Here is a 21,978-nt window from a genome sequence, read left to right as displayed (position 1 = left end):
ACAGTTTAGATTTCTCTAAACCTCAGTCTATACTGTGTCATCTCAACGGAAATACGCGGTGCCCTATTTAAAGTGAGTGCGGTTGTCTCTAATGCATAACCCATAAACGATAGTGGTAAATTGATAAGAGACATCATAGTATGCATCATACCAAATAGTGCGTGGCTATGATGTTCAGACACATCATCACACTATGATGTTCCAGGTGGCATGAACTGCGAAACAACTTCCACATTGTCTTAACTGCGTACCAAAACTTGTAGCTCAGATATTCATTTCTATGATCATATCGTAGACAGTTTATCCTCTTGTTACGACGAACTTCACTCTGAAACAGAATTGAACTTTTCAATATTTTAGACTTGTGATTCATTAAGTAAATACTCTAGTATCTACTCAAATCGTCAGTGAAGTAAGAACATAATGATATCCACTGCGTGCCTCAGCACCCATTGGACTGCATACATCAAAATGTATCACTTCCAACAAGTTACTATCTTATTTCATCTCAATGAAAACAAGGCCTTGCTCATGTGGTATGATTTGCATGTCACTAGTGATTCGAAATCAGGCGAGTACAAAGATACATCAGCATGGAGCCTCTTCATGCAATTTATACTAACATGACTCAAGCGGCAGTGCCACAAGTACGTGGTACTATCATTATTAACTCGTATCTTTTGGCACCAATGTGTAACACTACAATCGAGATTCAATAAACCATTGAAGGTGATTATTCAAGCAAATAGAGTAACCATTATTTTCTTTGAATGAATAATCGTATTGCAATAAACACGATCTAATCATGTTCACGCTTAACGCAAACACCAAATAACAATTATTTAGGTTCAACACCAATCCCGATGGTAGAGGGAGCGTGCGACGTTTGATTATATCAACCTTGGAAACACTTCCAACACGTATCGTCACCTCGCCTTTAGCTAGTCTCCGTTTATGCCGTAGCTTTCATTTCGCGTTACTAATCACTTAGCAACCGAACCGGTATCCAATACCCTCGTGCTACTAGGAGTACTAGTAAAGTACACATCAACATTATGTATATCACATATATACTTCTCTCGACTTTTGCCAGCCTTCTTATCCACCAAGTATCTAGAGTTGCTCCGCCTCAGTGACTGTTCCCCTTATTACAGAAGCACTTAGTCTCGGGTTTGGGTTTAATCTTGGGTCTCTTCATTAGTGCAGCAACTGTTTTGCCGTTTCACGAAATATCCCTTCTAGCCCTTGCCTTTCTTGAAACTTAGTGGTTTTACTAACCATCAACTATTGATGCTCCTTCTTGATTTCTACTTTCGCAGTGTCAAACATCGCGAATCACTCAAAAGATCATAGTATCTATCCTTGATATGTTATAGTTCATCACGAAGCTCTCATAGCTTGGTGGCAGTGACTTTGGAGAACCATCACTATTTCATCTGGAAGATTAACTCCTACTTGATTCAAGCGATTGTCGTACTCAGACAATCTGAGCACACGCTCAACGATTGAGCTTTTCTCCTTTACTTTGTGGACAAAGATTCTTGTTTGGAGGTCTCGTACCTCTTAACAAGGGCACAAGCATGAAATCACAATTTCATCTCTTCGGAACATCACTTATGTTCCGTGACGTTTTACAACGTTTTCGGCGCCTTGCTTCTAAGCCATCAAGTATCTTGCACTGAACTATCGTGTAGTCATCAGTAACGTGTATGTCGGATGTTCATAGCATCCACAGACGACGCTCGAGGTGCAGCACACCGAGTGGTGCATTAAGGACATAAGCCTTCTGCGTAGCAACGAGGACAATCCTCGGTTTTACAGACTCAGTCTGCAAAGGTTGCTACTATCAATTTTCAACTAAATTTTCTCTAGGAACATATAAAACAGTAGAGCTATAGCGCAAGCTACATCGTAATTCGCAAAGACCATTAGACTATGTTCATGACAATTAGTTCAATTAATCATATTACTTAAAGAACTCCCACTCAAAAAGTACATCTCTCTAGTCATTTGAGTGGTACATGATCCAAATCCGCTATCTCAAGTCCGATCATCACGTGAGTCGAGAATAGTTTCAGTGGTAAGCATCCCTATGCTAATCATATCAACTATACGATTCATGCTCGACCTTTCGGTCTCATGTGTTCCGAGGCCATGTCTGCACATGCTAGGCTCGTCAAGCTTAACCCGAGTGTTCCGCGTGTGCAACTGTTTTGCACCCGTTGTATGTGAACGTTGAGTCTATCACACCCGATCATCACGTGGTGTCTCGAAACGAAGAACTGTCGCAACGGTGCACAGTCGGGGAGAACACAATTTCGTCTTGAAATTTTAGTGAGAGATCACCTCATAATGCTACCGTCGTTCTAAGCAAAATAAGGTGCATAAAAGGATTAACATCACATGCAATTCATAAGTGACATGATATGGCCATCATCACGTGCTTCTTGATCTCCATCACCAAAGCACCGGCACGATCTTCTTGTCACCGGCGCCACACCATGATCATCCATCAACGTGTTGCCATCGGGGTTGTCGTGCTACTTATGCTATTACTACTAAAGCTACATCCTAGCAAAATAGTAAACGCATCTGCAAGCACATATGTTAGTATAAAGACAACCCTATGGCTCCTGCCGGTTGCCGTACCATCGACGTGCAAGTCGATATTTCTATTACAACATGATCATCTCATACATCCAATATATCACATCACATCATTGGCCATATCACATCACAATCATACCCTGCAAAAACAAGTTAGACGTCCTCTAATTTTGTTGTTGCATGTTTTACGTGGTGACCAAGGGCATCTAGTAGGATCGCATCTTACTTACGCAAACACCACAACGGAGATATATGAATTGCTATTTAACCTCATCCAAGGACCTCTTCGGTCAAATCCGATTCAACTAAAGTTGGAGAAACCGTCACTTGCCAGTCATCTTTGAGCAAAGGGGGTTACTCGTAACGATGAAACCAGTCTCTCGTAAGCGTACGAGTAATGTCGGTCCAAGCCACTTCAATCCAACAATACCGCGGAATCAAGAAAAGACTAGGGAGGGCAGCAAAACGCACATCACCGCCCACAAAACCTTTTGTGTTCTACTCGAGAAGACATCTACGCATGAACCTAGCTCATGATGCCACTGATGGGGAACGTCGCATGGGAAACAAAAATTTTCCTACGCGCACGAAGACCTATCATGGTGATGTCCATCTACGAGAGGGGATGAGTGATCTACGTACCCTTGTAGATCGCACAGCAGAAGCGTTAGAGAACGCGGTTGATGTAGTGGAACGTCCTCACGTCCCTCGATCCGCCCCGCGAACAATCCCGCGATCAGTCCCACGATCTAGTACCGAACGGACGGCACCTCCGCGTTCAGCACACGTACAGCTCGACGATGATCTCGGCCTTCTTGATCCAGCAAGAGAGACGGAGAGGTAGAAGAGTTCTCCGGCAGCGTGACGGCGCTCCGGAGGTTGGTGATGATCTCGTCTCAGCAGGGCTCCGCCCGAGCTCCGCAGAAACGAGATCTAGAGGAAAAACTATGGAGGTATGTGGTCGGGCAGCCGTGAGAAAGTCGTCTCAAATCAGCCCTAAAACCTCCGTATATATAGGTGGGAGGGAGGGGAGGAGGCAGCCTCAAAACCTAAAGGTTTGGCCGAAATTGGAGGTGGAGGAGTCCTACTCCAATCCTACTTGGAGTAGGATTCCACCTTCCCACTTGGAAACTCTTTCCACCTTGTGTTTTTTCCTTCTCAAACCTTATGGGCCTTAGTGGGAACTTATTCCAGCCCACTAGGGGCTGGTTTATCTCTTCCCATAGCCCATGAGACCCCTTGGGGCGTGACACCCCTCCCGATGGTCCCCGGCACCCCTCCCGGCACTCCCGGTACACTACCGATAAGCCCGAAACTTTTCCGGTAATGCACGAAAACCTTCCGGTAACCAAATGAGGTCATCCTATATATCAATCTTCGTTTCCGGACCATTCCGGAAACCCTCGTGACGTCCGTGATCTCATCCGGGACTCCAAACAACATTCGGTAACCAACCATATAACTCAAATACGCATAAAACAACGTCGAACCTTAAGTGTGCAGACCCTGCGGGTTCGAGAACTATGTAGACATGACCCGAGAGACTCCTCGGTCAATATCCAATAGCGGGACCTGGATGCCCATATTGGATCCTACATATTCTACGAAGATCTTATCGTTTGAACCTCAGTGCAAAGGATTCATATAATCCCGTATGTCATTCCCTTTGTCCTTCGGTATGTTACTTGCCCGAGATTCGATCGTTAGTATCCGCATACCTATTTCAATCTCGTTTACCGGCAAGTCTCTTTACTCGTTCCGTAATACAAGATCCCGCAACTTACATTAAGTTACATTGCTTGCAAGGCTTGTGTGTGATGTTGTATTACCGAGTGGGCCCCGAGATACCTCTCCGTCACACGGAGTGACAAATCCCAGTCTCGATCTATACTAACTCAACGAACACCTTCGGAGATACCTGTAGAGCATCTTTATAGTCACCCAGTTACGTTGTGACGTTTGATACACACAAAGCATTCCTCCGGTGTCCGTGAGTTATATGATCTCATGGTCATAGGAACAAATACTTGACACGCAGAAAACAGTAGCAACAAAATGACACGATCAACATGCTACGTCTATTAATTTGGGTCTAGTCCATCACATGATTCTCCTAATGATGTGATCCCGTTATCAAGTGACAACACTTGCCTATGGCCAGGAAACCTTGACCATCTTTGATCAACGAGCTAGTCAACTAGAGGCTTACTAGGGACAGTGTTTTGTCTATGTATCCACACAAGTATTGTGTTTCCAATCAATACAATTATAGCATGGATAATAAACGATTATCATGAACTAAGAAATATAATAAGAACTAATTTATTATTGCCTCTAGGGCATATTTCCAACACTTTTTACCTAAAATAATCCCAGGAAAATAGTTTTCATAACCAACGTACTTATGCAAATATACTGATATGTTGACATATAAAAACGTCATGTAGTTAGAGAACAATACCCTTTGAGCTTTCTCCTTGTTCCAACACACGAACTAATGTTCCAGGACTGACGACATGAAATGTTGTAGCTAATTGGTTAAGTACAGGTTCTTCGTCTGAGGAGAAATCATTTAAGTTTCCGGTGTTCAATGGCTCCCTTATGGATAAACCCGTTGAACTATGGCGTACAGCGCCGAGACACAATTTCTTTGCTTTATCATGTTCATCCAGTACTGCTGCAATTATTCCAAAGTGAACTATGTAAGCCTATATTATTTTTCAAGAATTATGATAATATGTAGTTCTATATACATAATTTGAAGGCCTGAGATAAGAAGGACCTTGCTTTGCTTTAGCACATGAATCACTTGGACGGTAAGACATTGCCCAAATGAGCCTTTACTTTAAAAAGTAGTTATCGACGATTCCCTGGAGAAATATTGAGCAATGTTGAGTTTTCACTTTAAGAATACATTCATATGAAGCTGTACTTTTATAATATTGATGGAAATGGATCTGGTACATGATCTATGTATCAAACCGTCAAAGATCCAACCATGGTTTCTTAATGTTTTTAGGAACAAATCACGTCTCCAATTTGAGCATATCCTTCGTTTCTTATTATCCAACCTGCCTAGCTGTATATGAACCTTTTGTATTGTCTGACACAGATTTTCAGTCACCTAAAAGTTCTATTTTGCACTCATTAACCTCATGTTGTAAACTACATCTTGATTATATATTTATATTTGGCAATCTCCTCACCTAGAATAAATAGTATCTCAAGCTGAATGAAATTTTCATATTCAAGTGTGCACTGAATCATGTGTATATAGTTTCAAAGTGAAAGAATTTCTTGTTTTCAAGTCTGATCTGAATTGCCCATCTTATTTTTATTATGTCTGTACACACAAACTTGTAAGTCTAATCCGAATTGCAAGGAGTAATTGTTTGAAGTAAGCACTAAGAAATTAATGGCGTCATTAATTCAACGCCAGCCCTCGTCCTCCTTCTAAAAATTGTTCAGAGATGAAACATGTTTTCTAGAACACATAAAAGACAGAGAAAGTTTCAAGCAGAAAAACATGAACATCCATGAAGTATAGGCATCTTGAAAGAAATTTACAATCCATAGCCATGTCTCGTGCATACATTCAACTACAGTAGTAAACTATAGTTAATAAAATTACAAATTAACTAACTCGTGTCTTAATGAGGAGCCATGGTACGTACCTCTTGGAGACCCATGTGCACATGCTCACAAAACTCAGTCACTCAGTCCTTGAGACAAACATAGACATACGGTATCTCCAAAAATTGAAAAGGAAACAAGCTAGCTACGAAGGGCTAATACATCACAGACCAATATGCTTTAGACAAACTTGTACGCAGGACTCACCTGTTCACACCTTCAGCACCAGATTAAACTTATAAGCTAGAAACGGAAGCACCTTTCTTTTAATTTAACGAAGGCCACACAATTTTGAAATATCGGTTAAACCTGGCTTCTCCATGACGTGCCGCCGTGTGACAGCCCGATGCCGACGTTCCACAAGATTCCCCTTTTATTCTGTTTTCGTCGTGTGGTTATTTTAATTTGTTGCATCATCATCGCATCATGCGTATCATCAGCATTGCATCGGCGTTCCGTTGCCGCCAGTTTTCAAAACTTGCATCCGTGTTAGTTGCTGGTTCACGTCGTTGTCCGTTCTGAGCCCGATCGCACTCGCACGCGCTCGCGGCATCGTCGTAACCCTGTTTTAAAAGTGTGTTGAAAACTTTCTCTGATCGAGGTTAAACTTGGCATGCGGTCGTGATTAGTTATAGGTAGGCCGCCTGTCAAGTTTCGTCGTAATCGGAGTCCGTCTGGTACCCGAACGGTCGACCGTAGCGGCACCGTCTTCGGTTATTCGTCGGACGTTTGTCGGTGTTTTAAAACGCGTTGCCGCGACGCCCGTTCTCCCTCTCGTCTCCGGATATCCCCTCTACACGGCATCGTAACCGTTCCCGTGTGCGGAATCGTCCGAATCCGACCGCACGGTTGGATCCGAAACGAAATTCTGGCTAACCTAGCCTCCCATTTGTGTATAAATAGACCCCTCCTAAATTTTAGGCAGCCAACCCCTAGCCGCGTCGAAATCCATGCCCCCGAAACCCTAATCCACCCTCTCTCTCCCCTGTCTCCCACCTCCAGCCGCCGGACCCGAGGAGCCCGCGTTGGGCTCGCATGAGCCCATCTGGGCCCGAGGCTCCCGGAGCTAGCCCGAGCCTTCCCTGCCCGAGCAGCCTCGCGCCCTCCCCGTCGCCGGCCGGTGCGCCCCCGCCGCTGCCGCCATGCGCCGCCGCCTTGCGCCTCGCCGTGCCTCCCTATCCCGCCTCGCCTTGCTGCACCGCCCTAGGCCGCCGCCGGAGCCCGTGCGCCAGCCTCTGGTCACCTGCCGCGCCGCGGTCCTCCGCTCCGTGCCCTCGCCGCCGGCCACCGGCGCTCCCGACCGTCGGAAGCCCCGCCCCTCGGCCTCCCTCACCGCAAGGTCGCCTCACCCCGTCCTCGGAAGCCTCGCCGGAATCCCTGGCTCCGCTCGCCGGCGTGGTGGCCGCCGTGCCTGCCCTGCCTCGATCCCGATCGGATCGGGGAGAGGGAGCTGCTGGGCCGCCGCAGCGACGTGAGGAGAAGCCTGGCCCAGCTCGAGCTCCCTTCGGCAGCCCAGGTCTCCTCCAAGCGCCCTTCAGCCCAGGCACTCCTCCCACTCCAGGCCGGCCCACCGAGGTGAGATCCTCCCCTCGCCCCGTGCACCCTTTTGCTATCTCGCGCCCACTGTCCGGCCCATTACATATTTAGGTTGTTTTTCGGAATTAGTTAAATTCCAGAGTTAGGCGAATATTAAAACGTCCGTATCTTTTAATCCGTAAATCGGATCGCGACATGTAGCATATGCTTTTGGTGTAGTTTTTCGTGTAGAATCCGTTTTCGTAACTTGCATATTTGTTTGATGTAGTTTTGCATGCCGAATGCCTAGATATGTGTGCTATTTATATTGTCTTGGTCCCGTGTTATTTTCTCGTGCGTGTCCGGGTTGTCCGAATGCCGTGGTAGAAATGTTCACATTTTAAGAACCTCATTGCCATGTATTTTAGAGTAGGCTTTGGTATTTTTGCGAGTAGGGGTTGCCGCAAGTTTATTTTTCCGTGTATAGCTTTTTATCTCGCATTTACGTGTGGCAATATTTTTGTTGCGCAACCCCACATATTTTATATGTTTTGGATTTTTCTGTGCAATTAGTTTTAGCCATTTAGCAAGTTAGTTCGCGCGATATTTTGCTATGTTGCCCTCTTGTCTATTACGTAGGATTTATTCCGTTCTTCGTTTGATTAAGTTAACAACTAGAGAGTTGTTCTTTGATGTTTAGTCTAGACCCTGGTATTTTTAGTTGCAATAGAAATGCATGTTTAGGTTTGGTTTGCTTGCTCTCAAGTTGCTAGAAATAGTGCTGATTTGGAGGTGCTGAAATATTTCTAAGTCTGAGATCTATTATATTTTGTTGCTGTTTTGTTTTGCTTCTATCTTGTGATTTGTAGCTCTTTTGAGGTTGGTGCAATTGAGTTAGTTGTAGCCTTTGTGTTTCTCTAGCATGCTGTGAATTTTCATGCCATTTGGAGTCCTGTAGCTTATGGTTTTGCTGCTGTCAATATGGCTTCAGATCGAAAACTGCACTTCCATGAAGGGTAATTTTCACTAAGTCTGAAATAGTGTGTGAGATGTCATGTTGTGTCTTCTTTTCCTAGTGTTCCTTGATGCCATGCTAGTTGTTGTTAGTTGTTTGTTGTAGTGCTTCTTGCCCTCTTTCGTGTCATGCCTTGGTTGATTATATTTGAGTTGAGTAGGTCGTAGTTGTGGGGTGTAGAATATGCTATGTGGCTGATTTTGGCAGATTGTAGTGTTTTCTTGTTTAGCTCGTAGTTGTTGATCCGTAGCTCCGTTTTGATCGTGTCCTACATGAAACTTGCTTAGAATTTCGTGTAGTTTCATTTTCTCTTGCTGGTTGTATGTTTTGAAGTGCTCATGACCATCGTTGCACACATATTGCATTCATGCCATCATATCTTGCGGTGCTTGTAACTTTTGATCCGTAGCTCCGTTGGAGATGATCTCTATGTGTAAATTGCTTGTAACAATGCGTAGAATCACGTGAACTTATTTGTTTTTCTGTTTAACAACTAATTAAATGTGTTAGTTCAGATCTGGACAGAATTGTAAATTAACATGTGAGGTCGTTTCGGAGATGCTATATGTCATTTCCGACCTCATTTAAAATGCCTAGATAGGTAGTTTAATTACGCTTCACCTCTTGCCGTGTTTAACCACATTTAATATTGCCATGTATCTAATCGGGATAGAACTAAATAAATAAACGTGGAGTTTTGTCAATATGCAAGTCGTTGCATATTGAACTTCACTTAATGTGTAGTGTTTGATTGTGTGAATTGTCATGCCGTGACTTGCATGTATTCAGTTGCTCATGCATCATATGTGTTGTGCATCGCGTGGTGAATTCCGTGTGTTGATTTGTGTTTTCGGTTTGCTTCGTCTCGATAGAGTTTCGCAGCATGCCGGATTGTGAGGACCCGTTCGACTACGTCGGTTCGTCTGCTTCACGGAGTTGTTCTTCCTCCAAGCGGGATCTCAGGCAAGATGACCATTTCCCTAGATACCATTACTATCATTGCCATGCTAGTTTTATCGCTTCTATCGATTATGTCTCGTTGCATACCACATGTTAAATATCAGCCTCTCAACAATGCCATGAAAACCTTCAACCTGTTCAATCTAGCAAACCACTGATTGGCTATGTTACCGCTTGCTTAACCCTGTATTAGCGTTGCTAGTTGCAGGTGCAGTTGCTTCCATGTGAAAGCATGGGTTCCTTGTCATATCACCATATAAATGCTATTTAATTTAATGCACCTATATACTTGGTAAAAGGTGGAAGGCTCGGCCTTTCTAGACTGGTGTTTTGTTCCACCTTTGCCCCCTTAGTTTCGGCTACCGGTGTTATGTTCCATAGTTGAGCGCTCCTAACACGATCGGGGTTGCTATGGGGACCCCCTTGATAATTCGTTTTAGATTAAAGCTGGTCTGGCAAGGCCCAACATTGGTACTATTTGCCCAACATAATAATTCTGATAATATTGAAATGCACAGGGAGGTAGCGCTACCCGAGGAGTAATTCTACATAATATAGGGAGGACCAGTGCTGATGGTGCTGGTCCAAAATAGAGCACTGTGCGGGGCCAACCCAGGGCAACTTGGGTGATTTCTATCAGGCCACCGTACGCGTCGCTCATCCGTCGTGTCCTGAGAACGAGATACGCGGCTCCTATCGGGATCGTCGACACGCCGGGCGGCCTTGCTGGATTAGTTTTACCTTTGACGAGATATCTTGTGCATCGGGATTCCGGTGATGCTTTGGGTAAACTCAGAGTTGAGGTTTTCCACTAAGGAATCCGACGAGATCGCGAGTGTCGTGATCGAGGATTTTATGCGGCTTGTGGTAATTTGTGATGGACTAGTTGGAGCACCCCTGCAGGGTTAAATCTTTTGGAAAGCCGTGCCCGCAGTTATGTGGCAACGTGGAAACTTTGTTTAACACTAGTTCTAGATAACTTGAAGTAACTTAAGTAAAATATGCCAACTGTGTGCGTAACCGTGACTGTCTCTTTCGTGAGTTCTTACTCCGATCGAGGACACGGTGGGGTTATGTCTGACGTAGGTAGGTGTTCAGGATCATTCCTTTGATCATCAGTAGTTGACATCCGTTATGCGTAGATCTCCCCCCCTCTTATTTCTTGTACTCATAAGTTTAGCCACCAAATATATGCTTAACCGCAGCTGCAACCTCACCACTTAACCATGCCTCACCCATTAAGCTTTGCTAGTCTTGATACCTTTGGAAATGAGATTGCTGAGTCCCCTGTGGCTCACAGATTACTACAACACCAGTTGCAGGTACAGGTAAAGGTTACTTGATGCGAGCGCGTTGATTGTTCATTTGGAGTTGCTTCTTCTTCTTCTTCTTCTTCTTCTTCTTCTTCTCGTTCTTCTTCTCGTTCATCGATCGAGGGTGGGTTCCACGCCGGCAGCCTGGGATAGCAAGGATGGACGTCGTTCTTCTTTTCTCGTTTGTTTTCGTCCGTAGTCGGACCCTGCTCTTCTTCATGATGATTATGTATTGTACTGCTGTGACTTTGATGTAGCTTGTGGCGAGTGTAAGCCAATTCTATTTATATCTCATCTTTTCAGTATATGTACTTGTAACGATATCCATTCTTGCGACACGACGAGATGCGATTCTATCCCTGACGAGGCCTTCGTTCCAAATTGAGGATAGGTCGTATCTTGGGCATGACAAGTTGGTATCAGACCAGTACCGACCTAGGAGCCCCCTTGATTGATCAAATTTGGCCGAGTCGAGTCTAGTGAAAAACTGCTTTGAGTCTAGTTATATATCAGAGTGTAGGATTTATTTTTTCTCCTCTTCTATGCTCCGGTGCGGAATCTTGACGTAATAATTTATTCTACTCCTCTTCTCACTCAAATTTTTTTTAGGATCACGCGGATATTTTTGAGATCTATATGATGCCGATGTGACGGAGTTCTGTCTTGGTGCCTCGTGTCTGATTTGATTTTCTTCCGGGGAGTTGAGCTCCAGGGATTCTTGAGCACATCGTTATCATTCAGATTTCTTTGTATCTCAGAACGAAGGATGTTCGCAATTGCTTCAATACTAGTAGTGGCGAGATAACCCCGATGTCCTCAGTACTGGTGGAGATTATTCGGGAGTACTGCCATACTTTGTATCATTGTGATCACGAGGGTCTGTTGTAGATGAAGGTCCGAGGTTCTGGTCGTGTGTTGACGGATGTGATACAGGTGACGGGTTAGTATAGGAGTTGTGTGATTATTACTCCTTGTATTCGTGTACCAGATTGCATGAGCAGATATTTCGGGAATTCGTAGGTGTGAATTCAAGTAGTTACTTATAGGACAATCTTTCAACAAATGCATGATGTTAGGTTGGGGTTCGACATCTAGTGGATTCGTTTGTTGACGGTCGACTTACAGCGGTACACGTTGTGTCTTAAAGAGTCCTTGTAGCTTGCTACGACTCGGGGACGCTTCGTATGTCGGGTGCACTGCCTTGCACTTGATGGCTACTGTAAAATCGAGCCCGCGCGATCCTGTCCACGAAAATATCGGACAAAATCTTTCTCATGAGTTTGTTCTGGCTTGTTTCATAAGCCTCACCCTTTGTTTTGTCTAATGTGGTAATTCAAGTTGCTTCGATGTCAAGTGGTGATTTCAGATCTTTCTAGTGGTGTTCTCATATTTTTATGTGAATGCTAATTCTTTTGCTCAAATCAATTCTCTTGTTAATTCTTGTCAACCAGAGTCGTCGTGTTAATTCTTTTCCAACCAGTGTGCTTCTCCTCAAGTGAATTCAATCCTCTCTAATTTTGCAGATCATTCTCTCATTTCTTTCCGGAGTTCATCTCATCTGTTCCAAGTAGTCTTTTGTTTTCCCCGCCCTCCCACCCTTTTTCTCACTGATTCAATTTTCATCCAAGAGTTTTCTTTTCATTGTGCTTCCGCTATCTATTCTTTTCTATCTTATCCGTTGATTCATCGTGAAGATTCTCAGGAGATTCGTGTCATATTTGTTCATTCTTGTCATCTGTACCGGTGAATTTAATTCAGTTGTCCGTGTTCATCATATTCCTTCCGTCCTTGTAATTCTTTCCTATGTTGGAAATTCTTATCAGCCTATCCTGTTATTCTTTCATCTACTTTCTATCCGGAGCGTTGAAGTTATCTCAGTAGTTCTTGTTTTTAATCCTTTCAATTATTTCGAGGTGCTCAACCTCATCAAGTTTCCATTTGTACCGGTGCTATATCAATCTTTCTAGCAATCTTTTCAACGGTGGTTTCTTCGAGTGGGCCCATAACCCATAGGTTTTTCCCACGATCTTATATAGCTCCGTAATCTTTCCGGAGATCTCTAAATCTTTTCAACTGTGACGTAAGTATGAATTTCATCAATCATATCCCTTCTCCAAGATCTATTCGAATTAATTCTCATTCTTTGGATCAACCTTTCATTCTTCTTTATTCCGGAGTGTCTCATTAATTCTTGGTGGTGTTCTCCTCATCATTCTCAGCTTGGAAATCTGAAGGAGTGTTTCTATCAAATCTTAGTCCATTCTCTTGGGGATTCATCATTTCAGCTTCGTGTTATCATCTTGAATTTGTTCCCAATCATGAGAATCCATTTCTCGCTAGCCGGCGCTTTTCTGAGTTGTTTTCATTCTCGTTCCTCCGAAGGCCATCATTTTAGAAGATTCTTCGTTCTCAGCTTTCAGCTTTCATCCTCGATTCTTCTCAATTGTTGTCTCTTCGTTCGTCTCTCGATTATTCTGGTGCCTTATTCAAGTTTTGTGTTAGGTGGCTCATGATCTTTTCATTCTCTTGTATCTCCATTAATTCTTGGTTTTCCCATTCAATTGTGAATTCTTACCGGTGCTTCCTTCAACTATGCTTCAAGTGATGATTATCTCTCTGTCTCTTCAAGATTCTTTCAAGAATAATAAGTTGTATGCTAAATCCGTTGTTTGTCATCAATTAAACTTGTTGAAGGATAAGCATAACGTAATTCTTATTCTTGTTCATAGTGATTTCAATTCTTCTTCCGGAGGGCTCATGATATCAATTCCTTTTCTCTAGTGTTCTTATCTTTCTTTTCCGGAGTTCCAAGTTTTCTCAAGTATCTCTTCGTGTTGCTTCATCTAAATCTTGGCAAGGTCATAATATTATTCTTTTCTACCTTCATATCGTTGCATCATTCATTTGTATACGGAGGTCCTTCATGGTGGTTCATCAAGGTTTCAATCCATTCTCAAGTGTTCTTCAAGATTCTTATTGGAGAACCTCAAGTTTTCTCATCTTGCATTTCCAAGTGCATTTGTTCTTCCTTTATCTTTTGAGGTGGTATTATAGCATTCTTGTTAGTGTAGGAGCCTCGAAGAGTTTTCCTTTCAAGAATGAGATAATTAAACCCACCGATTCTATGATCATGATATATTTGCAACCCATGATTTCTTCATTGAGCTATCTTGGTTTGGATTTCACTTAAAGCTTTTCCTATGGATTATTGCTATCATGGTGCTTGTCATTAATCCAAGTTCTCAATGTATCCTCTTGGCGTAAAAATTGTTCATATCTTGTTTCTCCCAATCAATCCTTGTTTCTGTTAGTGGCTGGTTGTCACTTCATTAGTTTGAAAGGTTTACATAAGCCCACAACTATCTTGTTCTTTTCGTTGTTGTTTTTCCAACAACTTCGTCCAATTCTTCTTGCAAGGATGCTTGCCAAGTTCTTTGGAGTTAGTAGTTGTCATCCTTTTCTTCATTCTCTTCTTCGTATGAGCTAGTTCATATTCTCTTCTTCCGGAGGCATTGTGATGTTGCTCTTTGGGTCTATTATGTTGTTCTATCAAGATCATGGTGTTCCCTTGTTCTATTTACTTGTTTGTTGTGATTATTGTCTAATTATCTCTTCTTATCGAATTTTTTGTCCCATTTTCCTACCGAGTGCTGCCGAAATTTTCCGTGAATTCTTGCTTCTTTCTCATATCATTCCTCATCTCTTTGCAACCTTCAAGGATCGTTGGTGTCACTCGTTTGTCAAAGAAGCGATTAAGTTTTACCTCTTGTTCTTTCTCATCCTCTCCCACTTTCATTCCTGGATCTCGGGGTGAGATCCTCTTGTAGTGTAGGAGAGTTGTGACAACCCGATGCCGACATTCCAGAAGATTCCCCTTTTATTCCGTTTTTGTCGTGTGGTTATTTTAATTTGTTGCATCATCATCGCATCATGCGCATCATCAGCATTGCATCGGCGTACCGTTGCCGCCAGTTTTCAAAACTTGCATCCGTTGTTAGTTGCCGGTTCACGTCGTTGTCCGTTCTGAGCCCGATCGCACTCGCACGCGCCCGCGGCATCGTCCTAACCCTGTTTTAAAAGTGCGTTGAAAACTTTCTCTGATCAAGGTGAAACTTGGCATGCGGTCGTGATTAGTTATAGGTAGGCCGCTGTCAAGTTTCGTCGCAATCGGAGTCTGTCTGGTACCCGAACGGTCGACTGTAGCAGCACCGTCTTCGGTTATTCGTCGGACGTTTATTGGTGTTTTAAAACGCGTTTTTGCGATGCCCGTTCTCCCTCTCGTATCCGGATATCCCCTCTACACGGCATCGTAACCGTTCCCGCGTGCGGAATCGTCCGAATCCGACCGCACGGTTGGATCCGGAACGAAATTCCGCCTAACCTAGCCCCACATTTGTCTATAAATAGACCCCTCCTAAATTTTAGGCAGCCAACCCCTAGCCGCCTCGAAATCCATGCCCCCGAAACACTAATCCACCCTCTCTCTCTCCGCTGTCTCCCACCTCCAGCCGCCGGGCCTGAGGAGCCCGCGTTGGGCCTGCCCGAGTCCATCTGGGTCCGAGCCTTCCCTGCCCGAGCAGCCCCGCGCCCTCCCCGTCGCCGGCTGGTGCGCCCCCGCCGCTGCCGCCATGCGTCGCCGCCTTGCGCCTCGTCGCGCCGCCCTATCCCGCCTCGCCTTGCTGCGCCGCCCTAGGCCGCCGCTGGAGCCTGTGCGCCAGCCTCCGGTCACCTGCCGCGCCGCGGTCCTGCGCTCCGTGCTCTCGCCGCCGGCCACCGGCGCTCCCGACCGTCGGAAGCCCCGCCCCTCGGCCTCCCTCGCTGCAAGGTCGCCTCGCCCCATCCTCGGAAGCCTCGCCGGAATTCCTGGCTCCGCCCACCGGCGTGGTGGCCGCCGTGCCCGCCCTGCCTCGATCCCGATCGGATCGGGGAGAGGGAGCTGCTGGGCCGCCGCAGCGACGTGGGGAGAAGCCTGGCCTAGCTCCAGCTCCCTCCGGCAGCCCAGGTCTCCTCCAAGCGCCCTTCGGCCCAGGCACTCCTCTCACTCCAGGCCGGCCCACCGAGGTGAGATCCTCCCCTCGCCCCGTGCACCCTTTTGCTATCTCGCGCCCACTGTCCGGCCCATTAGATATTTAGGTTGTTTTTCGGAATTAGTTAAATTCCAGAATTAGGCGAATATTAAAACGTCCGTATCTTTTAATCCGTAAATCGGATCGCGACATGTAGCATATGATTTTGGTATAGTTTTTCGTGTAGGGGTTGCCGCTAGTTTATTTTTCCGTGTATAGGTTTTTATCTCGCATTTACGTGTGATAATATTTTTGTTGCGCAACCCCACATATTTTATATGTTTTCGGGGTAGAAAAATCCATGGGATTTTTCTGTGCAATTAGTTTAGCCATTGAGCAAGTTAGTTCGCGCGATATTTTGCTATGTTGCCCTCTTGTCTATTTCGTAGGATTTATTCCGTTCTTCGTTTGATTAAGTTGTCAACTAGAGAGTTGTTCTTTGATGTTTAGTCTAGCCCGTGGTATTTTTAGTTGCAATAGAAATGCATGTTTAGGTGTGGTTTGCTTGCTCTCAAGTTGCTAGAAATAGTGCTGATTTGAGGTGCTGAAATATTTCGAAGTCTGAGATCTGTTATATTTTGTTGCTGTTTTGTTTTGCTTCTCTCTTGTGATCTGCAGCTCTTTTGAGGTTGGTGCAGTGGAATTAGTTGTAGCCTTTGTGTTTCTCTAGCATGCTGTGAATTTTCATGCCATTTGGAGTCCTGTAGCTTATGGTTTTGCTGCTGTCAATATGGATTCAGATCGAAAACTGCACTTTCATGAAGGGTAATTTTCACCAAGTCTGAAATAGTTTGTGAGATGCCATGTTGTGTCTTCTTTCCCTAGTGTTCCTTGCTGCCATGCTAGTTGTTGTTCGTTGTTTGTTGTATTTTTTCTTGCCCTCTTTTGTGTCATGCCTTGGTTGATTATATTTGAGTTGAGTAGCTCGTAGTTGTGGGGTGTAGAATATGCTATGTGGCTGATTTTGGCAGATTGTAGTGTTTGCTTGTTTAGCTCGTAGTTGTTGATCCGTAGCTCCGGTTTGATCGTGTCCTACATGAAACTTTCTTAGAATCTCGTGTAGTTTCATTTTCTCTTGCTGGTTGTATGTTTTTAAGTGCTCGTGACCGTCGTTGCACACATATTGCATTCATGCCATCATATCTTGCGGTGCTTGTAACTTTTGATCCGTAGCTCCGTTGGAGATGATCTCTATGTGTAAATTGCTTGTAACGACGCGTAGAATCACGTGAACCTATTTGTTTTGCTGTTTAACAACTAATTAAATGTGTTAGTTCAGATCTTGACAGAATTGTAAATTAACATGTGAGGTCATTTCGGAGATGCTATATGTCATTTCCGACCTCATTTAAAATGCCTAGATAGGTAGTTTAATTATGCTTCACCTCTTGCCATGTTTAACCACATTTAATATTGCCGTGTATCTAATCGGGATAGAACTAAATAAATAAACGTGGAGTTTCGTCAATATGCAAGTCGTTGCATATTGAACTTCACTTAATGTGTAGTGTTTGATTGTGTGAATTGTCATGCCGTGACTTGCATGTATTCAGCTGCTCATGCATCATATGTGTTGTGCATCGCGTGGTGAATTCCGTGTGTTGATTTGTGTTTCCGGTTTGCTTCGTCTCGATAGAGTTCCGCAGCATGCCGGATTGTGAGGACCCGTTCGACTACGTTGGTTCGTCTGCTTCACGGAGTTGTTCTTCCTCCAAGCGGGATCTCAGGCAAGATGACCATTTCCCTAGATACCATTACTATCATTGCCATGCTAGTTTTATCGCTTCTATCGATTATGTCTCGTTGCCTACCACATGTTAAATATCAGCCTCTCAACAATGCCATGAAAACCTTCAACCTGTTCAATATAGAAAACCACTGATTGGCTATGTTACCGCTTGCTTAACCCTGTATTAGCGTTGCTAGTTGCAGGTGCAGTTGCTTCCATGTGAAAGCATGGGTTCCTTGTCATATCACCATATAAATGCTATTTACATTAATGCACCTATATACTTGGTAAAAGGTGGAAGGCTCGGCCTTTCTAGCCTGGTGTTTTGTTCCACCTTTGCCCCCTTAGTTTCGGCTACCGGTGTTATGTTCCATAATTGAGCGCTCCTAACACGATCGGGGTTGTTATGGGGACCCCCTTGATAATTCGTTTTAGATTAAAGCTGGTGTGGCAAGGCCCAACATTGGTACTATTTGCCCAACATAATAATTCTGATAATATTGAAATGCATAGGGAGGTAGCGCTACCCGAGGAGTAATTCTACATAATACAGGGAGGACCAATGCTGATGGTGCTGGTCCAAAACAGAGCACTGTGCGGGGCCAACCCAGGGCAACTTGGGTGATTTCTATCAGGCCACCATACGCGTCGCTCATCCGTCGTGTCCTGAGAACGAGATACGCGGCTCCTATCGGGATCGTCGACACGCCGGGCGGCCTTGTTGGATTAGTTTTACCTTTGACAAGATATCTTGTGCATCGGGATTCCGGTGATGCTTTGGGTAAACTCAGAGTTGAGGTTTTCCACTAAGGAATCCGACGAGATCGCGAGTGTCGTGATCGAGGATTTCTATGCGGCTTGTGGTACTTTGTGATGGACTAGTTGGAGCACCCCTCTTGAAGTAACTTGAAGTAACTTAATTAAAATATGCCAACTGTGTGCGTAACCGTGACTGTCTCTTTTGTGAGTTCTTACTCCGATCGAGGACACGGTGGGGTTATGTCTGACGTAGGTAGGTGTTCAGGATCATTCCTTTGATCATCAGTAGTTGACGTCCGTTATGTGTAGATCTTCCCCCCTTCTTATTTCTTGTACTCGTAAGTTTAGCCACCAAATATATGCTTAACCACTGCTGCAACCTCACCACTTAACCATGCCTCACCCAGTAAGCTTTGCTAGTCTTGATACCTTTGGAAATGAGATTGCTGAGTCCCCTGTGGCTCACAGATTACTACAACACCAGTTGCAGGTACAGTTAAAGGTTACTTGAGCGAGCGAGTTGATTGTTCATTTGGAGTTGCTTCTTCTTCTCGTTCATCGATCTAGGGTGGGTTCCAGGCCGACAGCCTGGGATAGCAAGGATGGACGTCGTTCTTCTTTTCTCGTTTGTTTTCGTCCGTAGTCGGACCCTGCTCTTCTTCATGATGATTATGTATTGTACTGCTGTGACTCTGACGTAGCTTGTGGCGAGTGTAAGCCAATTCTATTTATATCTCATCTTTTCAGTACATGTACTTGTAACAATATCCATTCTTGCGATACGACGAGATGCGCTTCTATCCCTGACAAGGCCTTCATGCCAAATTGAGGATAGGGTCGCATCTTGGGCGTGACACGCCGGCCTGCCATAGACTGGTAATGCAGTAAAGATGGAAGAAAACTCAATTTTCCTATACCTTTTCAATTAGCACTGGCATATATTTCTCTCTGTGGTGATAGAGAAAGAATCCAAATTCCTTCTGATGACCGAAATCTAAAAGACTGTAAAACATGTTTCGCTTTGCAATCAGCATGAGAGGATGATTTATTAGAATATGAAATGAGAAAATTAAGAGTACATAATTTTTTAGAAAGAAACAACATTCAGTTACATAGTTCGTAGGCTCCTTCTCCTTCGATCCATAGCTTGTGTGCAACCATGGAACTTGTGAGGCTCCGAATGCCAGATGCTGCTCGTGTGCGTCCTTGGGTGGTTCATAATGTAATGGAGGGAAACAACCTGCGATTGGGCCGGAGAGGCGACGGGGATGGGGACGACACTGTGCGACAGATGAGCATGTGAGCACAACAAGCCCAGCAGGGTAATGTTACTGGGCTGAGTGGCTGTAACGTCATCTGTGCATAGACCTCATCTGTCTCTGCATCAGCCTGAAGGCAAACAAATACAACAACGTTTATGAGACAATGCTAATGTCGGTACTACTTGGGTCTTGAAACAAATTCATTATATTGATCCGATCTTACGTGCATGGTCACATTATGCAGTTGGCATATAAGCTGCGCAGGCAGGTTAGGATAGTTGGGGATCTGCGACTCCATTTCCTTGTTTGTTGATACCGATACCTATGGTAGAAACTCAACCATGTGAGTCCATTAGTGTCTTAAAAATCTTCAGTTCTGACAGAACCATCTAAGAACTGCTGCGAGACATGGAACTCAAAAGGGACCTTGCAAAAATGAAAACAATTATGCAACCATTACTGGTACTCGTAGATACTCTACAACATCTCTGGTCTACATCGTTGTACTGGGAGAAAGAATGGTAACCTGCTCACTGTGACCTTGAGGAAAATACAACACCCGACTTCCGACCGCAGGAAGAGAAACGAGGGGGCCGACACAGGCGTGCCACAACTCTGAGTTTAGGCACTTGTTTTCTTCTGATACTGAAAAGGGAAATCGTTTGAGCATAAGGTACAGAAGATGTATGAAGTTCAGTTAACAATCCTGCATCCAAGTTCAGAACCTGCATCCTACTTTAACACCTTCCACTGGGAAAAAAATATTTGGCAAGAAAATCTGCACTATTAAATACTACTCCCTCTGTAAACTAACATAAGAGCATTTAGATCACTAAAATAGTGATCTAAATGCTCTTATATTAGTTTACGGAGGGAGTAGAAAAAATATATATTTGTATATTTATAAACATTTAAATGGGCACACTTGTAAAGAACCAGAAACTCTGTCATCAAGTGTATTAGTGTTGCATTAACAAAATAGTTAGTATGTTGTCAAGAAGCACAAAGAAATCACCCAAGGAAGAATAAATTGATAGTAGGTTGATGGGGCTCACATGATTACACACACATATTTAAAGCAAGCGAAGTGAAAACTGCCAACTGAAATGCCAAGATAATAATACCTTCCGACGACGCCGACTGATCCAGCAGGCCGCCACCGGCGGCCGACGACGAGAGATTTATACTTGACGAGCGTGCGTGCTTGAAGGCAACATGGGGAGCCCACGATACGGAGAGCCGAGTGAGCAAAGAAAACGAAAGAAGGCTTCGTTTCCTGTTTCTACACCAAATCACGAGCGCTTCCAAACAGCATCACCATCCGCTGTCTCCTTCCCCGAACCGGCCAAGCCAAACCTCTTGCCTCTGCCGTACCCGGCCCGAAGGCACGGTCCTTTTCGATCCAAGAACTCCGAGTTTTCGAGCCTCTCGACCCAGGAGCCCCAGCCCCACCTCCGGGAAACGTTAGGGGGCTGGTGGCGGCGGCGGCGGCGGGAATGCGCCGCCTTGATGTGGCGGTGCGGGGGCGAGCGGCGGCTGCGCGAGGCGGGGGCAGGCCGAGCGAGCGAGCGATCGATGCGGGAGGAGGCGAGCGGCGACGGGCCGAGCGAGGGTGCAGGCGGGGGCGCGTGTAGGCGGATGCGAGCGGTGGGGGCAAGGGCGGTTGCGCGAGGCCGAGGCGGGCCGAGCAGCCGAGTTCGCGTGCATGGGAGAGTGGTTCGCGTGCGTGCGTGGGTGTTGTTAGCGACGGGATTAGGGTGGGGTTTCGTTAGGAGGCCAACAATTTCGTTAACGATGCTTTATGACCGTTGATTAAATGATTAAACGGCTCAGATGGTGAGTAGGATCTGCCCTCTCGTGCTTTTATTAGTAGAGATGAGTCACAAAAGGCCGAGAAGTTCTAACATGGCCTCTTTTATATTTTCTTTCCATGTAAGAGTATATAACTAATTTGAGCCATTAATTTTTAAGTAATGTGTATGATCAACTTTTACATTTTTAGTGCATCTTCAACGCTAACCCGGGAACCAGACACCGGATCCGTTTGTGGACCGGGGGGGAGGTCTATGTAAGGTCTAGGCGACGGATCGAACGAATTTACTCATCTCCATTGAATTGT

This window comes from Hordeum vulgare, chromosome 6H (assembly GCF_904849725.1).
Source record: "Hordeum vulgare subsp. vulgare chromosome 6H, MorexV3_pseudomolecules_assembly, whole genome shotgun sequence".
Classification (NCBI taxonomy): Eukaryota; Viridiplantae; Streptophyta; class Magnoliopsida; order Poales; family Poaceae; genus Hordeum; species Hordeum vulgare.
Note: the sequence above shows the minus strand (reverse complement) of the source record.